The following is a 17,952-nucleotide window of genomic DNA, read 5'->3' as shown; positions in this document are numbered from 1 at the left end:
TGGTACCCAGTGCTTTTTACAAAGAGATGTCTGTGAAGGCAGCGAGTGATTCAAAAAGCCGCCTTTATCTATGGGAGCGCGTGCTATTTTACACGAGTAGAAACGAAAATGATTTTCATTGACTGTTTCTTAAGTTCAGCCCCTGACAAACCGTGAAGAGCTGTCTGTGAGAAGAGAGAAGTTTCTGCTCTTAACTGCACTCCCCACCCGCTTCCTCCCAGGAATGCTGGAGACAGCCGCAATCTCATCACAGGAAGGTAGGAGTGTAGATTTCAAAATGTAGATGTCACATTTCAGTGCAAACAACTCCCACACGAACACTTTATCAGTATGTCAAGATGAATTTTTTATCTCCCGGGCGGGGCGGGGGGGGGATGGGTGCTCGCTGAGTAGATTGCCCTCCCTAGATTGGCAGGAAAAGATTTTTAGTGTTTCTGTGCATCCTACTGAGGGTCCCCACGGTCCCCCGGGGGCGCACAAGGAGTTGTGAAAAGTACCGCACAACTGGCCACCGGCATAATTAATTCCCTCCACCTTCTCTTTAGCACCTCCCACGTCCTCCCTTTTTATAGCAGTTCTTTCTCTCGGAAAATCTCAGGTTACTTGACTGGGAGTTCTCAGACCTCCAGTTTCAGCCCTGCCCTCAGCCTCCAGTCAGTGAGAGACACCCAGCCCCAGCAAATGGATTGGGCAGCCCGTCTTGACACACCACTGTGCTGAGTGCTCGAGGACGTGTTTCACCAGATGGTTGGGGTTAGTGTGTGTCATCACATTGGAGTGGGGATTAGGTTCAGGAAGGCTGCCTCGCTGGAGCTGTGTGGTCTTCTCCAAGCGGGAGCTGCAGGCAAGAGAACTACTTGCTTGGGGAAGAAGAGGAGGAATTCGTTTTCTGCAGCCACAAGAGAAGCAGCTTTTTCAGGTAAAGTGAAAGATATTGAATGCGCCTGTCTCCCTCCCTCCTTCTCTCTCTCTCTCTCTCCCTCTCTCTCTCTCTCTCTCTCTCTCCCTCTCTCTCTCTCTCTCTCTCTCTCCCTCTCTCTCTCTCTCTCTCTCTCCCCCTCTCTCTCCCTCTCCCTCTCTCCCTCTCTCTCTCTCTCTCTCCCCCTCTCTCTCCCTCTCCCTCTCTCCCTCTCTCTCCCTCTCTCTCCCTCTCTCTCTCTCCCTCTCTCCCTCTCTCTCTCTCTCTCTCTCTCTCTCTCTCTCTCTCAACATACTTTTGAATGGAATGCTGGCACAGCACACTTGTCAAACCCAGTTGCTGCTCTCCTATCAACGCTACTATTGTACGGCTGACAGATAACAGTGAACATAGCTTGGTGCTTGGCTGTCTTTATAGAACTAACACTCCTCAAGCCTTGCTCTGGAAGGTGTAGCTCAGAAAATGTCTTTGGAAGCGGTGTTGGTCCCCACCCTTTCATATCCTCGTTGCATACTCAAAACAAGAGCTTTAAATTGTTCATAAAGGATGGGTAAGTCCAAGAATGCATGTATCTTAGCTTTCAAAATTAAAAGTCTCTTTCAAACTGTTGCATTTTACTACCCAATTGATCAAGATTCTTTGAAGAGTCTATTACTGAGTTGCTGGCAGAGATGGAAAAGCTTTCTTTCCCGATTTTTGCAATGTAGGTCCTGTCTGATTTGTGATGGACCAAAGTGTTTCGAAAACAATTTGGAGATGGACTCTAACGTTGCAAACTCCTTAAGAGAAGGGGCTGCCTTCGGAGCAGCTGAGAGAGCGTCTTTAAAACAAAAATGCTTAGAGCTAGAAGAAAAGCAGAAAAGGAAGAAGTAGGAAAGTGCTTTTTAACACGGCCCTTTTGCAGCTGCAGGGGAGCAGATGGAGGTAATTCATTTGCAGATCTGTTTGTGAAAGTTTTACAAGTCACTGAAAAGTAAAGGAGCATCTCTGTAATGGATCGTTAAAGTCCCTACATTTATGTGTTTTTAAACAGGCTCTCTGAAGTGTTAATTAAATGTAAATAGATTTTCTGGCTTGGTTCTAAACAAACGTTTAAAAAAAAAAAGGTTTTAATTACAAATTAGTCACTGGAAATGAATGGTCATCCAGTAACACAAAATGAGTTGTCATCGTATCTGTGAGTAGCCAATAATTTAACCACTCTGACAAAAGCACCATGAAAATTAGATTGAACTGAACGTAGCAATGGGGTTTATATCTGATGCTTAATTTGTGGTATGACAAAGGCCTTTCAAGTTGATGCCCTATATTTACAGGGATCAAAGACATAAAATTTTCATTTTTCAAGTTTGTGATCCAGCAAGGTGAGTCCATGAGTTACTTCTGCACCCTGACAGACTTGCGCTCCCACGTCAGCGTTCAGATACCTGTGGTGCTTAAAAATTCCTGTTCCTACTGGACTTCCACACTGCATAGAGAAACCCAACACTGTCCTCACCCTTGGCAGGTGAGAGAGTCTGTGAATAATACTATATATAAGCTGTTCTGAAATAGGAGCTGTTTTGTAGGTTGAATAACAAGAATTTATGGCTAATGCCCTGTGATTTTTGTATTCAGCTGCAAAAAGATGCGTGAAAAATTATGTTCCAAGTTGCATTACATATGTTTTTGGCCACAAGAGAGTTGATTTTTTTAATCCTCTTTTTAAAAATGTATTTTTTTTTCTTTTCCATTATTGTTTATTAATCCTCTTTTTAAAAAATTAAGATTCCAAGAATTTGTTAGTATAGTATCTAGCTGTTATTCAGAGTGTTCTCTGAAATAGTCTCAGAAGTCTTCTTCAATGAGAAAATATCCTCATAAATAACCAGGCGGTTATTACAACTGAGTAAGATCCGATTCCCAATATTACATAACCCAAACAGGACTAAGTTCATAAGCTGCAGTCTTTTGGAATTCCAGTCATTCCATTTTAGCTTTACAATGGAACTGGGGTTTTAAAAAAATAAAGACAGAAAGGCAAACTAATATCTGGCATCGTGTCAGGATTAGGCTTATAAGCACAGGCTGGAAGCAGGTACAGTGCTGGCTACCAATGCCATTTTTCACCATAGCAGAGATATTTCAGGAGAAAGTCAAGTCCCTCCTCACCAATGGGCTCTTCCTCCAGGAGATCTGGCGTGATGGCATCTAACAAAGGCAAGTCCCTGTTTAGCCATGGGAGCCCCAATCCCAAGCACATGTTGCTAATGTTACAGACTGACCACCGGGCTGCCCGCCCAGGATTTTGGCAATATGGGAGAATCCCCTCCACCCCCACCCCCACCCCTGAAAAGTCAACCATCCGCAGGATTTAGGCAGGATGAAAACAAGAAAGGAAGTGTTGAGAAATTATAAATTCACACCTTGAGAAGGCAACGTTGTGTGTTACTGCCCCTAACAAGGCTTAGGTGACAGTGAAGTTACTTAACAAACCCAAAGGGTCTGTTTCAAGACACTGCCCGCAGGGCAATCCCAGTTTCTTGTCAAAATCTAAAGCCACTGTTCCAGATGGGAAACATTCAGAGGCATATTTATGGTGACTTCTACATACCTCAGTTTGACATTTGGTTTCTTCCTGACAGCACTTGTGCTGGTAACACACATGAAGTTCCCATCAGTATTCTAACAGCTGTGAAAGTGTTTGAGCGCCCTGGGTATCCCTCCCAGAGAGGTGAAAAAATCACTGGGGGGTGGGGCTGAGGGAGATCTCGACTTGCCCTGTGGCTGCATCTTGTGATCTAGGCACGCAGTAAGGTGACAAATCTCAGAGGCGAAAAGCGATCTGAAAGCTTGATCCATTAACTTACAAAACCCACTTTGACAGTGGCGTGGAAAACTAAAATACATGAATGCAGATAATCATTGAACTCGTGGTAGATGATAAGCAGGAACCTTCATCAAAGAACTAAAAGGGCTCTACTCTTTGCTCCTAAGGAAATTTATGTGACTTCAAGCAGATTGCTGTGGTCATTTCCATTGTAATAGCAGAGACGAGTGGCACGTGCGACACTTTGCATTTACTGTCTTAATTATATACCCATATGGGAAAGGATAGGGGCTTGGTTCTTTTGTGTTTTAGATTTAAATGGTTTATCCTTTAGGAATCCAGAAAGCAGGATTTCTAATACTGAGTACTGAGATTTCACCAACCGTTTGCCAGGTGGATGAGGCCAACTAATGGGTCAGGTCAGGACATCTGGTTCTTTTTTCCCTCTGCAATATTTTTTGTGGGGAGAGCATGGAGTAAATTTAAGGGGATTAAAATGTTTAAGGAGCTGACTCTAAATAGAATTTTATTTTTAATCATCATTATTGACTTTGAAGAAAAGGACGCTCATGTATGAAATTAAGTCTATGGTCATATGGTGAATTTACCTTTCCTTTATGTTAGATCCATGGGCGGAAAAAGATATTTGAAGGAAGATATTTTATGAGAAAAGTTTGTCCTGAAATATGTTTCCTATTTAAAATATTTTCAATTCAAACTCAATATGCTGAGGAGGAGGGGTATTAGCCTGTTAGCTTTTTTTTCTCCCTAATATTCCCCTCACCCCCATAGCCAATCTGTCATCAAATTCTGTGAGTCCTCCCTTTAAAGCGTCACCCACATCTGGCCCACAGCTACCGCTCCAGTGCAAAGAGCCAATCACATGGGGGTCATTACAGCAACCTCCTAACGGGTCCTCTCGCCTCCACTTCCCTCCTGTCCACCAGTTGTGGGAGCTTCCTAAAACACGGCTTCCATCAAAGCATTTCTCAGCTGAGAATTACCACATGGACCCTCACTGTCCACAGGATAAAGTTTGAATTTCTCAGTCCGACATGTTACCCCTGTGTTATTCAGCCCCAACTTTCCAACTGTATCTCCCACCAAATCCCTACAGCAGCAGAAGTCTACCCTTCCCTGTGGCTCAAGTGGCCAGCTCAATGTCCCCCACTTCCTGGTCTCTTCTCTTACCCCTAATCACTCTAGTTTTCCATCTTGTTGTCTGCAAAATGAGAGTTTATCATCATGTGAGATATTCCTTCTAGTTCTACGTTTATAAGCCTGTGTGTAGGACATCCTCATCACCTCTGTATACTCATTCTTCAAAGCTTCCGCTTAAGTTCCACCTCCTCCAGGAAGCCTCCCCTGACTACATCTCCCAGTGATGTTTTCTTTCCACTGAGGCTATTGGTTATCTGTGGGTTGCAGTTAGCACAATTACCTTGTTTTCTTTTAGCCCTACTTTCTACTTTGCCTTTTTATCACTTGACTCCTCAGGTACAGTGAAGACTCCTAAGACAGGAACTGGCCTGGTCCACTTTTATGCCTCACTAATAAATGGGTGTTGGCTAGCTCACAGGGACATTCAGACATCCAAGGCACTTTCCTCTCTAGTTACCCCACTTTAGAGCCATTTACTGGCTCTAATAGTCTCCTCTCCATTCATAAGAGAAACGGAAAAAAAAAAAACCGATAAAACTTGATTGGTTGTATTTGGGGGCAGCTTAGGAAAAATGCCACTTGGGCAGAATGTGTGAAATGATTGTCCAAAATTAAGCTTGAGTATTTTCTGAAAACTCCCCTCCTATTTCAGCTTTCTATAACCGCGGTAGGAATTACATCTATTAGCTGCCCCGCTATGGTGTGAAATTTCAAACATGATTTTGAAAGCAGGAGAGTACAGTTTTTGGGTTCAGACAGACTTGTGTTCTAATCCAGGTACCCCCTCTGACTAGCTGCATGGCCTTGGACAGGTGACTTAACTGTTCAGCTCCCTCCTCTGTAAAATGAAGATAGGAATACTTTCTTTGGGGATGTTATGAAGAGAGAGAAAACCACAAAGCACCTAGCTCAGCACATGTGCAATAAATGGGGGAGAGAGAAGGTGGGTAGATGCATATGCAGATATAGATCTAGGATGCATGACTGTGTTCATCTCGGTCATGTCAATCATTCATTCTATCTGTTTATTTAAAGTGTGTCTTCTTTTAGCTGTTTTCTCTGCCACCAAAGGCAGGGGTTGGGGAAGGGAGCAGGGGTAGAGAGAGGTCCAGAGGAGCTGCTTTTGGCATTTAGGGATTTGGAGCAACTGAGTTAATGGACCCGTAGGGAAAATGGTGACAGTTGAATACCCTTTGCAGGGAGGAGGGAGTCCTGGGTCCTGCGTTAAAAGATAATAAAGAGCAGTTCCCATAGGGCTGGGGGAACAAAGGGCCCGAACAGTGGACCCCAGCAGGGCGTTGAATTCACCAAAGGGTCATGTGCTTCTCTTCCTTCCTCCTGGCCCACTGTTCAGAAAGAAATCATAACTCGGTGAAACATTGTAGAGAGTCAGGTCAGACTTCCAGAAGTAACTGGTACAGCAAGATACCATTTAGACAAAACAAGGGGCTTGGACCTTTGCTGTCCTTCACCCTTAAACCAAAGTGAACAAAAAGCTGAAAGCAATCAGCGTGAGCTCTGGCCTGTTCCCAGACTCTGCACCCACCATCAAACACTGAGCTGTCTCTCTGTACCCTTTCCCCAGAAGGGCAGCTGACAGAGAAATGATCTCACAAAGCACTAAATGCTACCTAGCAAATCCATCCTTGGACGCTGGTCATTCAGCTTCAGTTTTCAGGATCTTGGGACAGATCAAAGCATATTCTTTCCAATCCTGATCATCTGGTCTGCACCTGCCCCAGACCAGGGAGAGGAAAGAGACTGGAACTCCTCTAAACGAAGGGCACGGCAATACATCTGGAGATGCCTCTCTCTTCCTAGCAAACATGACTATAGAACTTCCAAAGCGAAGCATTAACAGTTACGTGGCTTGACCTCATCTTTAGATAAACTAGCTGCAGATAAACTAGCTGATAAACTAGCTGCTCAAAATATGGGATACACGTTCAACTGCGCCATAGTATGTTAAACCTTCGTTAATTAAAAAAAAACGTAGCTCTCCTCTCGACCTTCAAAGGTAAAACCTTTTCTTATATGCTGATCTCCTTTTTTACTACACAGCTAGAAATCTGTAAGAAAATATTCCTGCATATTTGAAATTGCGAATCTAAGAAACCTGGCCATGCCACTGTTCATTAACTGTAGCGGGTGAGGTTGATATTGAATGGCTGTGCTGAATAAATGAGCAGACACGTGTTTCTTGGTGAAAAGGTAGAGTCTCCCCAAATTAATCTACACATTTCAGAAAATACTAAACCAATTCTCACACAAGAGAGTTCGATGGTTGACAGTGGGAGCAGTGTTTGGGAACAGGCAAGAGCCCAGACGGCTCTGGTTGAACGTAAAACAAAGATTCGAAAGTTTACATGGATGATAAACTCATGGGCAAGACAGGACACTTGTGTAAGACAAGAACCATAGTAAGAAGGGGACTTGTTTTATCCCATATCCAATCATGTTATAAAACTACAATAATTGGGGCTTCCCTAGTGGCGCAGTGGTTGAGCGTCCGCCTGCAGATGCAGGGGACGCGGGTTCGTGCCCCGGTCCGGGAAGATCCCACGTGCCGCGGAGCGGCTGGGCCCGTGAGCCATGGCCGCTGGGCCTGCGCGTCCGGAGCCTGTGCTCCGCAACGGGAGAGGCCACAACAGTGAGAGGCCCATGTACCAGGAAAAAAAAAAAAAAAAAGCTACAATAATTGAATTTTCTGTTTCAAAACAATTGACTCTGAAGTAGATGTTCATCTACCTTCACATATTTTTGCTTTTGTTTTATTCTCCTCTGTTTTTTTTTTTAAATTCTCCTCAGTTTTCATCTCTATTCTGTTGTTGGCTTTGTCCAAATCTTCAGCTCAGCTACAAACTGTGGTTGCTAGAAAGAAGGTCTATTGCTACAATTAACTGGAAGCCTGAACTAGTTTTTTTTATTACTTTGTTTTATGGTTTTTTCCCATCTGCAAATAAAGCTACTAATATATGCAGCTTTTCCACTTCATGGAATACGTAATAGGCCTAAAACAAGTTTATTTCAAGAACTCGGGAAAATCCTCCTGTATTCATTCCCTTGATGGAGGCCCCAAATACACCAATCTATGCATTTTCCCATTTTTCTGAGCAATAAGAGCACATTCTTTTTTTTGGCGGTACGCGGGCCTCTCACTGCTGTGGCCTCTCCCGTTGCGGAGCACAGGCTCCGGACGCGCAGGCTCAGCGGCCATGGCTCACGGGCCCAGCCGCTCCGCGGCACATGGGATCTTCCCGGACCGGGGCACGAACCCGCGTCTCCTGCATCGGCAGGCGGACTCTCAACCACTGCGCCACCAGGGAAGGCCGAGCACATTCTTAATAAACAGAATGGGAATCTGAATTACAGGGGTTCTGTTTATTGCCCAGTTTTGTGGCGTGGTGTTATAGCTCACAGGCAACACCTGCTGTATTAACTTAACTAAAGCTGAAGGTTAGCCTATTTTGAGATATTAGCTATACCAGGGTCATGGGGGGAACAGACGAAACGCATACAGAGTGTGCATTTATTGATAAGTTAATTTAGAAGTGTGCACCTGTGGATATTAGCCTCAAACTCCTATCACTAATATGGCTCAGCATCAAAATCACCCTTCTATAACACGTCCTCTGAATAGACTTCCTGCCAGTTTAAAGCCTCCCCCTTAACCTTCACCTGCCAATAATCAATCTTCCCCTGAGTAGAACGTCCTAGTACACAGATGTGCTTGGCGTTGCATCCAGAAATTCTAGAAACTTCAGCTTTTAACTTTCATCTATAAGAAGTGCATCCCCCGCAAAAAGAGGCCCCTACAAATCACATGTTCCTTTTTTTTCCCTTGAGAGCTTCACGCTGGCAAGAAAAAAGAAAATGTTCTGGATATAGCAAATGAATAAAAGCATGGGGTATGTAATATTTTTTATTTGAGACACCTAGAGGATTCACATGTGTTATCCCATTCTTTTCATATATGACATCTAAATTTAGTAAAAGAGATTTGAGGGATAGGCTCAATATCGAACAGTTTAAATTACTTTTTGGTATTTGATCTGATGTCTAAGGAAGAGCCATAGGTGCCTTCTAAATGGAGTCAAAAGGAAGAGGCTTAAGAAAGCTGTGTCAATGTGCTAATTCATTTAGTCCGTGTGTACTCAAGAACTTCCTGTGATATGTATTTCTATCCTAGTGCTGAGAGGAGTACAAAATAATATAGGACACCATCCTTGCCCTGAAGGAATCTCTAGTTTAGCTGTGAGCGGAAAATGCGCCCCCTACAAAAAAAAATTTCTAGTAGCAATGGAAAAAATTTTGTGGTTAAGTATCAATTATTAATACTAATTAAAAGGGATGTCCACAGAGCCCCCTACTGGAGGAGCTGGAACCGGAGCCGGGGAAGACTTGTCTCCACATCGTGAAGCAGATGAATCAGAGCTGTGATTCATCTCCATTCTTGACAAACTCCATGGGGACAATTCATTTACCCTCTTTTACTCAGTTTCCTTCTCTATAAAATGGGGATACGGTGATCACAAAGTGTGGTTCCCGAGGTTCAATGAGATAATAAAGTTAAGCGCCTAGAACTTAGTCAGGATTCAAACAGCTGTATTCTTTTTCCAAGATGGCAGAAGGAACCACTTGAGTTAAGGCCTGGAGTTAAACTGTGTATGTCATTTTCAAGCCAAGACATAGTATTTTTGAGTCAGAGGATTTGTGAATACAGTGAAGAGAGGCACTCGGCAGAGGAGAGGGTGGAAAGGAAGGGGAAGAGGGAGGGAAGAGGGGTGATGGAGGAAGAGAGAGATGATGAGAAAGGAGGAGGAGAAAGATGGGTTTCCCTGGTGGCGCAGTGGTTGAGAGTCCGCCTGTCGATGCAGGGGACACGGGTTCGTGCCCCGGTCCGGGAAGATCCCACATGCCGCGGAGCGGCTGGGCCCGTGAGCCATGGCCGCTGAGCCTGCGCGTCCGGAGCCTGTGCTCCGCAACGGGAGAGGCCACAACAGTGAGAGACCAGTGTACCTCAAAAAAAAAAAAAAAAAAAAGAGTATGGTCCTTGGTCGTCTCTCCTCTGTACTCTTTTCTATTTTAAGCATGTCATGTCAGCTAACTTAGGCCAGACTCTAGAGTATGGTGACACATCAGGACATCAGGTAGAGAGGTTGGATTTCATCGTTGAAATAGATGCCTCAGGAAGTTTAAGCAGTAGATTTTTCAGGAAGGGGGAGAGAGATACAGAGAGAGAACACACAACTGGGAGAGTACCAGGAGTCCAAAAAAAGAAAAAAAGGGTTGCCTGTTCCCATCAGTGACATTGGGAATGAGGAAAGGATGGGTGTAAGAAACATTGTGAAGAACTAAATGACCATATCAACAACTTGGTAATTGGTCAAATAGAGGACAAAGGAAAGACAAGTGACAGAGAAGACACTGAGGCTTCAAGCCCAGGTAGCCAGGGAATGGCGACACCACCTAGGGAAAATGGGGGTGCTGGAAGTGGAATTTCATTTTACAAGACCATAAATATCCCAAGCTGTGGTTGGGATAACTTTATAATGCAAACAGGTACATATATGTGCATATAAATGTTCAGTAACATAATTTTAAACAGATAAAATCTAACTTTCTGATCATCAATGGACATAAGACATACACAACTGATGTTTTTTATGACATATTCCTCCTTAGATAAAAAGAATCTTTTCTCAGATTAAGAAAATAGTTGACCCAATAACTATTCTAGTGTTTTTAAACTTTAGGGTAGCAAGGGACTTTTCAAGTCAAGAACAACAAACTACTTCTGCAAAATACCTATAATTCTCTTCTTTCAACTAAGAAAATGTTGCTGAAGAGGGACATATAATTTAAAGAGTCTAGAGGCAAGAAGAGATGAAATATTTAAGTTGCTTCTGCTCAGAACTTTCAGCTTCTACCTTGGTTGACATCCTTTTGCAGAATGTATGGATGACATTTTACAAGTGATATTGACACTCCCTTTTTCACTAACTACAAAGACAAATCATTTTTAATTTTAAGGTTTTCCCACCCCACCCCCTGCTTTGCTTTCTATCTTCCTCTTGTACCACCCTTTTATTTTGTTTCAGCCACAGTTCGTTTTAAGCTTCTCTCCAAAACAGGAAAGCCATTCTTGATACTAAATCAATGAATAGTTTTCAGGATTAGGTATAATTTTATTAGAGGTAGACGATTATATTTGCCATTTCACACTCTTGCACTAGATGTTGGGAGCAGCACGATTAAAGAATACACAGCTTGAGTCCGCCAGATTTGGAATTTAAAATGTAGTCCTGTTGCTAGAAATTTGTGGGAATAAAATTGACCTGTGGAGACCTGACAGCATTTTGGTTCCTCAAAAGAGACTTGGGTTCTGTTCAAGTATCTAATGAAGACTTTGGCCCACTTTATTTTACTCAACTGAGTTTTCTGAACCATGTTCCCTGGTTCCTATGGGAGAAATGCCAGCCTAAGTATTAGCACTTGTAAATCTCGTTCTCATTTAGGGTTGCATGGGGGTTGAACTGGCATGAGTCAGTATACACTCAGAAACTATTAATGGCTAATGACTGAATTGGTCATTCTTGAGACATCCAGGGCAAAGAACCAAGGGATAAAGATAGAATACACAAGTGCCATCATTAGAGCAATAAACATCATATACAGCGAACACGAAAGCTGGATTTAGCTGTCAAGTTTAACACTAGGTCTCTTCAGCTAGTGTCCACGTAGGTCAATGGGCTCATGTGCATATTTGGAGATGAAGGTATGGCATGTGGACTGATATTCCTAACCTCCTTCATCTCAGACTGTCTAAACTTAGATTTCAATTTAGGATTCTACTCCTACATGTTAGCTTGTCGACCTGTCTCAGGGGTACAAAGACTTCTTCAACGGGAGAAGCGTGGTCCTTGTAAGAAAAGAAAAATGAATAAATGGAGAGGAAGGGGGAAAAAAATACCAGTCAAAACATGTTCTGTCCTAGAGTCATGTTTTTTGACACAAAAAAAAACACAAAAATAAGGACAGAAAACAGAGAGGAAATAAGCTTTATGAAACACTTCATGCATAGCGATTGTTATTCTCAGTTGTTTTGCTCTAAAATCAGAGACCCACTGAGCCACCATTCCGGTCAACCACTACAGTTATCTCAGAAGTGGAATTGGAGATATTTTTCCAATTGCTTCTGCCACTGTTCTAACCCCTTTGGAAGCTTAGAAAACCCCACTGGACTGCCTCATTGGCTTCAGGTAAATCACATTTCATGCTGGGCAAGTAGTAAATTAAAATGTGACTAGCAATGAAATAAAATTTGCTAAATAGTGGTAGTAGTGTTATAGCTGGGAAAAAGAAGTAGGGTGGTAAAGTGGAAAAACATTGGAAACCTGGATTCTAGAACTTGGCTACCATTAATAATGAGATATTGAGCAAGTTAACCTTTCAGGAGCATGCCACCCACTACCTATTTACCTTTGTTCTGCCATTCTCTCCATCTAGATTACATTATTCTCCTTAACTGGAAAACTCTGCTCTTCCCTTAAGACCAGTCTAAATAAATAAAACATTCTCCTTAAAACTAAAAACGATGGTGGGGGTAACAGGGAAGGACTTTAATCCAGTTCTGTGTCACCTCTTGCTTCTAAATGGAGCTTACACTTTATCTTTCTTCTTCCCATTCATCTTACATATCACTGTTGAGTCATCTTCCTTTAGCACTGTTTTCATCCTGCCCTTCCATTACTCTAAAATAGCCATCTTCCAGTTTCCTACAGCATCCAGCCTAAATGAAACACCAGCCTTTAAGGACCCACATCATCTTTTCCACTACAACCATCCCCTTTCCCCAATGTGCTTTCTGCTCTTCCTAAGCTGGTCCAGCATCTCCTAAATTTACATTGCTTACTTCTGCTACTAAGGATTTGCTCATACTGTTTTCTGGGCTCGGACTGCCCTCCCATTATGGTTGTGAATGTCCACATCTCACCCGTCCTTGAAGAAAAATTACCCCCTTACTTCCACGGAACTTTCTTTTCCTAGCTATACCAACTGTTAATAACTTCCTTCTCATAGGTGATCTCTTACCACTTAAAATGTTGCCGTATAATTTTAGCTCTTAATTAGGTACAATTTTGCATTTCTTGCTATTCTTCATAGATTTTTAATATTGCTCCCTCTCTTTACTATTAGAAACAATAAGGTAGAAGTTAAGTTTTAAACCTCTGCATCTATCAAGCATAGCTTCAAGATGGTATATCTGATATATAGGTCTTCATTATATAGTCATAGCCAGAATAATCAAGGATAATTGGGATAGAAAGTTGCATTTTAGTCACTGAGAAATTTCAGGAAACTAATCAAAAGTAAATTCACAGCTACAATTCTCTTGACAATGTGGAAAGCACTGTCTCATGCACCAGTTTTCTGGCTTAATTTTTTTTCCTTCTTCTGCCCACATCACTGTCCCAGGGCTACATTTGAGCCAGCTGGATTCCATCCAGAAACAGATTCAAATAGACAATAGGCCAACTAGAATTCCCATCTTCCTTGATTAGATGCGAAATTGTAGAGCTGGGTGTCACTCACACGCCAGCCATGCAGGAGTCTACGCTATCAATTAATTTCTCTTGAGAGCTGAACTGAGGTGATTGTGACAATTCCATTTTTAAGGACATGTAAAACTACGGCGAGACCAGAATTTTAAGGACAGTGCTAGACAGACCCGTCCCACCTGAATGAAAGTATCCACTGTCTGCTGCGTATCGTAAATTAAAACACCTGTAAACCCCACAGTAAATCATACTGTTTTCAGGGGGGTTTTTGTTTGTTTGTTCTTTGTCGTGGGATTTGACTGTAAAAATTCATCGGCTCAAAATCACATTCTCATTTGTAGGACAATTTGCCAGTGAGATGAGAGGCTTTAAATCACTTAGAAGAAAGAGGAAATTATCACACATTCTGTCAAAGCTACCAGATATTATGTCGTGTAGTTTTCTTAAATAATCAGAATTAAGGCTAGATTTCCCAGGAAAGGCACGGAAAATATCATAGAAGTACAGAATATTAGAGATATGCCTTAGAGATCATCTACGTAAAATCCCTCATTTTACATCTGAGGAAACTGAAGCCTGCCTAAGAATCCTAAAACTCATTCTTATCAGAGATAGTTCTATAGGCCAGGCTTTATCAAAAATATAAGGCAGTAAAATTCTACCAGGATTAACCGGAGTTCATGCGTCAGTTGTACCCTAGAACTAAGGAGAACATGGAGCTATGAACCCAGCTCTCCCATGGCCCCTCTTGCTGCTGCCATGATGAAAAGTCAGGGACTGCAGAGAATCCTTGGGACTGGAACAAATACCAGCAAAAGCATTTACTGTTTAAATGTATTCTTTGCGGAAAATCCATTCTACCAGAAATACCCAAGCACTGATTCAAAAGTTTGTAGCTTTGTTATCAAGAGCCTTGTTTGTAAAGGCACTTTTTAACCTTTGCCGAAAGAATGCTACCCAGGCAATGATGACAGTATTTACCGTCACTCCCTCAAAACATTTTCCCTTGAGTTAAATCATCGGAACTTGCAATCTTTAGGTAAGCAAAGCAAATATGGCATTTCTGCACACCAGAAAACTGAATCTGAGAGAGGATTCTAGAGAGCTAGTGAGCGGAGTAATCAGTGTTAGAACTCATGGCTTCTAGCTCCTACTTCCCTGCTTCACGCTTCAAGTGATTACAAATATATTACATTAGGGAAACCTGTTGCCTTACATCAGTTGGGCTGTCCCTCAGTGATGTCACCTCATTGAGAAATAAACATTTAAATATGTCCCCAGGTACTGGACTTTTCCCAAGAGAAGTATAAGAGCCATATTCTTCACAGCTTTATAAATTATGTGAGTATATATACCACTATATACCTACATAATTTATGTCTAAAACTGATCTATTTGTAAAGGAAGTAAAATTAATCATTGTTGGATTATAAATGTCTTTCATAACCATTAACTTACATTTTTCATCTTGCACTATTGAGAATAACAATTTAATAATTCAAAATAAAAGCTTAACTTAGAATCCTTAAGTGTGGTTTTCATTTTTTTGAAAAAATAGTTTTGTTTTCAAAACATGTCCTAGATTTCTTTTTGTTGTTATAAGTACCTAAAGAAAGCCATTATAATTTTCAGAGCAATGAAAGAAATATGCCACAGGAAAAAGAGTATTTGCATTCAGATTGTTAAGTTATTGGCTATATTTCAGTTCACTGGAGGGTGTGACTGGAAACCTGGTTATTATTATAAAGAAATCAGGCTTACCAGTATTACATCTGCTGATGAAAGGGAGAATTCTATTGTCAAGGTAGAGGTAATTTGGCAGAATAATTATCTGTTTTTCATATAGCTAAACCTTAATCACAGCGAGTGCTGGAAACGGATTCTATGAAAAATTATGTCTTTGGTCCTTAAGAATACTTTGTTCATACTATTCTCAACTAAGCCTATACATTGACCACTTCTATAAAACATGCTTTCCTATTTCTTATTTGTATCTCAACTGTTGTTTATGATGAAAATAAAGCAGGTCATTTCCACTACTCAAAGGGAGGACCAGTAGAACTAAAGCTGAACTCTTCCCAAACTCTTTACAGCTCTTTTGTTCCGCCTCTGAGCAGCAACTGTCCTTGAGTTTCTATGATTTTTTCTCAAACATGCTCACAATCTCCACCAAAGAGACCACATAAAATAGCAAACTGTTAAAAATAAAAAAACAACACAAAAAAAGATGCAGGTCGTTCCAGAAGTAATATAACTCGAGAGCATCTTTCTCGTTTCCCTCACTCATCACAGAGACTCCTAAGTTTGCTCAATCTTTAGCTTCTTATACACATTGAAAATGGACTGCCTTAGTTTGTCCTTCCTTAGTAATTCCTCTGATGTTTTATGAAATTTGATTTTTCCCAATTTATGAAACTTTTAATTTTATATAACAATTTATACTTTCCAAAGTGCTTTCCAACATTTCATTTGATTTTTACCACCCTGTGGAGCATGTCACCCAACTAAGTACCTGTGTCATTGAGAGATATTTAGGGTTATAAGACCATGAGGTATGCAACTTTCATTGAATTCAAGGAAGAACAAACAAAATATATACATGCAAACATACATAAATACATAGAAAGAGAAAGTGAGTGACCAATTGATAAAAAGACTGGGGCAAACTATTAGCAATATATGGATCTGAGTAAATGGTATACAAGTGTTTTTTCTATTATTTGTGCAACTTTTCTGTAAGATCAATTCTCCAAACCTCAGATTTTTTCTTTGTAATTATTTTCAAATACAAACTTTTTTATAGGAGATACAGAGACACGGGAGTTAAATAATTTGCATATGCTAATAGAGCTGATTAGAATCCAGGTCTCTAGTTCTCCACACTTCCTCCAAACCTATAATCTATTCCTGTATAAACTGAAAAGTAATTTCCACTTAAAATATTTATAAACCACAGTTACATTTTTTGCCAGTCAGTCATCAATACCATAGCTCAGGGGAAACTCATAATTACTATTTAGCTGTAACTTTTATTTATATATCATATTACCCATTTCAAATCATTTTCACAATCCTATTTTATTTGATCCTCATAACTCTTTGGATGAAGTAGATAGCACAGGCATTACTGGTCCCATTTTACAGATTAAGAAACGGGCTGTGGAGGTTACTTGTATCATTATCGTTCATAGCTATTAACTGGCAGTCATATTCTGCAGAGAGATACTCGGGTCCTAAAATTCCAGAACCAGTACTCTTTCCAATTTATGCCCTTGACATTCCAATGCCTTTTATACTCCTAATGACCGTATCTGAAAATTCTAGGGCTCATGCTTTATTTAGTAATAGAAAAAAATAACATTCTCTTAAAGAACAAAACTAAATGACTGAAAAAGATGCCTGTGTTTTATTTACTAATATTATACATAATAACAGCTAAGGTTTATTGAATATGTACCTGCTGTGTGCAAGTAAGTACTTTACATACATTATCTAATTTAATTTGTTCAACATCTCTATGACATGCAGTTCTCATGGTCCCCATCATACAAACAAGGAAACATGTCTGAGAGCCTGACTAACTTGACTGATGCGTAGAACTACAGGGGTTAAGGCAGGACCTGGACCACTCCGAACTCCTACCATTAATTAAACTGTCCTATTCCACATTTTCCCTTTTTTCCTTTAAGCTCAGTTGATATTTTAGCCAATTTCTTTTCCATATATTCAGTGATCTTTCACTTCTGCAATCGAGAGAATTCTTTCCAGGAACACGGTTTGTATGGAAAAGCATATGTTTGAAAAAGCAGGTACCACATCCTATTTGTATCAGCAGCAACCCCTGGCACACATTAAGCATTCAGTAAATGTTTGTTAAATGAATAAATGATGTTTGGAGTTCTCTATTAAAAAGCTTCTAAGACGTCATGATCTAAATACTTAAATACAAGACCTAAAAATTGAGTTGGTTCAATTTGCCAAACCTCGGCTTTAAAGCAAAACACAGTTTCAAAGCCAGGGAAAAAAAAATGTAAAGAAGAAACCAAATTTCACTTAAAAAAATTTTTAAGCCAGCTTTTGGAAACTTGAACTGCTCTGTCAATAATCTGACAGATTTCGACTGTCTGGATAACCTTTTTTGGATAATCTCCTGTCTCTGTGACAAAAGTCATACTCAGTCTTACTGCTGGGAGTCCATGATTTTTCCCTTTGCTATAACCAGTCAGGATAAAAGGTGAACACAGCTGACTTACTATGTAAGGTGCCCTCGCAGGTACCGGCTGACGATGCAGGAAGGGACCAGTGAGGGAAGACGTGAGGTCAAGGGAAGTGGCAGGATACAGGGGATATACTTTTCCACCTCCTTTCTTCCAGCCCACGATTCCAGCTGTCCCTTTTGTGGTTTCTTCCCACACCAGTTTCCAATAATATTCACTTGTATCCATTTTTCCTCAAACAAGAAGAGTTAGGTGAGCCAAGAGGACAACATTCTCCTGCCTCCT

The 17,952-nt window shown here is 41.0% G+C and overlaps 1 protein-coding gene across 1 annotated transcript in view; it reads left to right on the top strand.

Moving 5' to 3' along the window:
• Positions 1-596: 596 nt before the first annotated feature.
• Positions 597-17,952, top strand: part of SULF1 (sulfatase 1) — a 161,585-nt gene continuing 144,229 nt past the window's right edge. The window contains exon 1 of the mRNA XM_029223225.1: positions 597-919. The gene's annotated coding sequence lies outside the window, so the exon portion shown is untranslated. The remainder of the gene's footprint in view (positions 920-17,952) is intronic.

Source organism: Monodon monoceros, unplaced genomic scaffold (assembly GCF_005190385.1).
Source record: "Monodon monoceros isolate NGI ecotype Baffin Bay Population unplaced genomic scaffold, NGI_Narwhal_1 Super_Scaffold_14, whole genome shotgun sequence".
NCBI classification, from domain to species: Eukaryota; Metazoa; Chordata; class Mammalia; order Artiodactyla; family Monodontidae; genus Monodon; species Monodon monoceros.
Note: the sequence above shows the minus strand (reverse complement) of the source record. Positions and strands in the feature narration are given on the sequence as shown.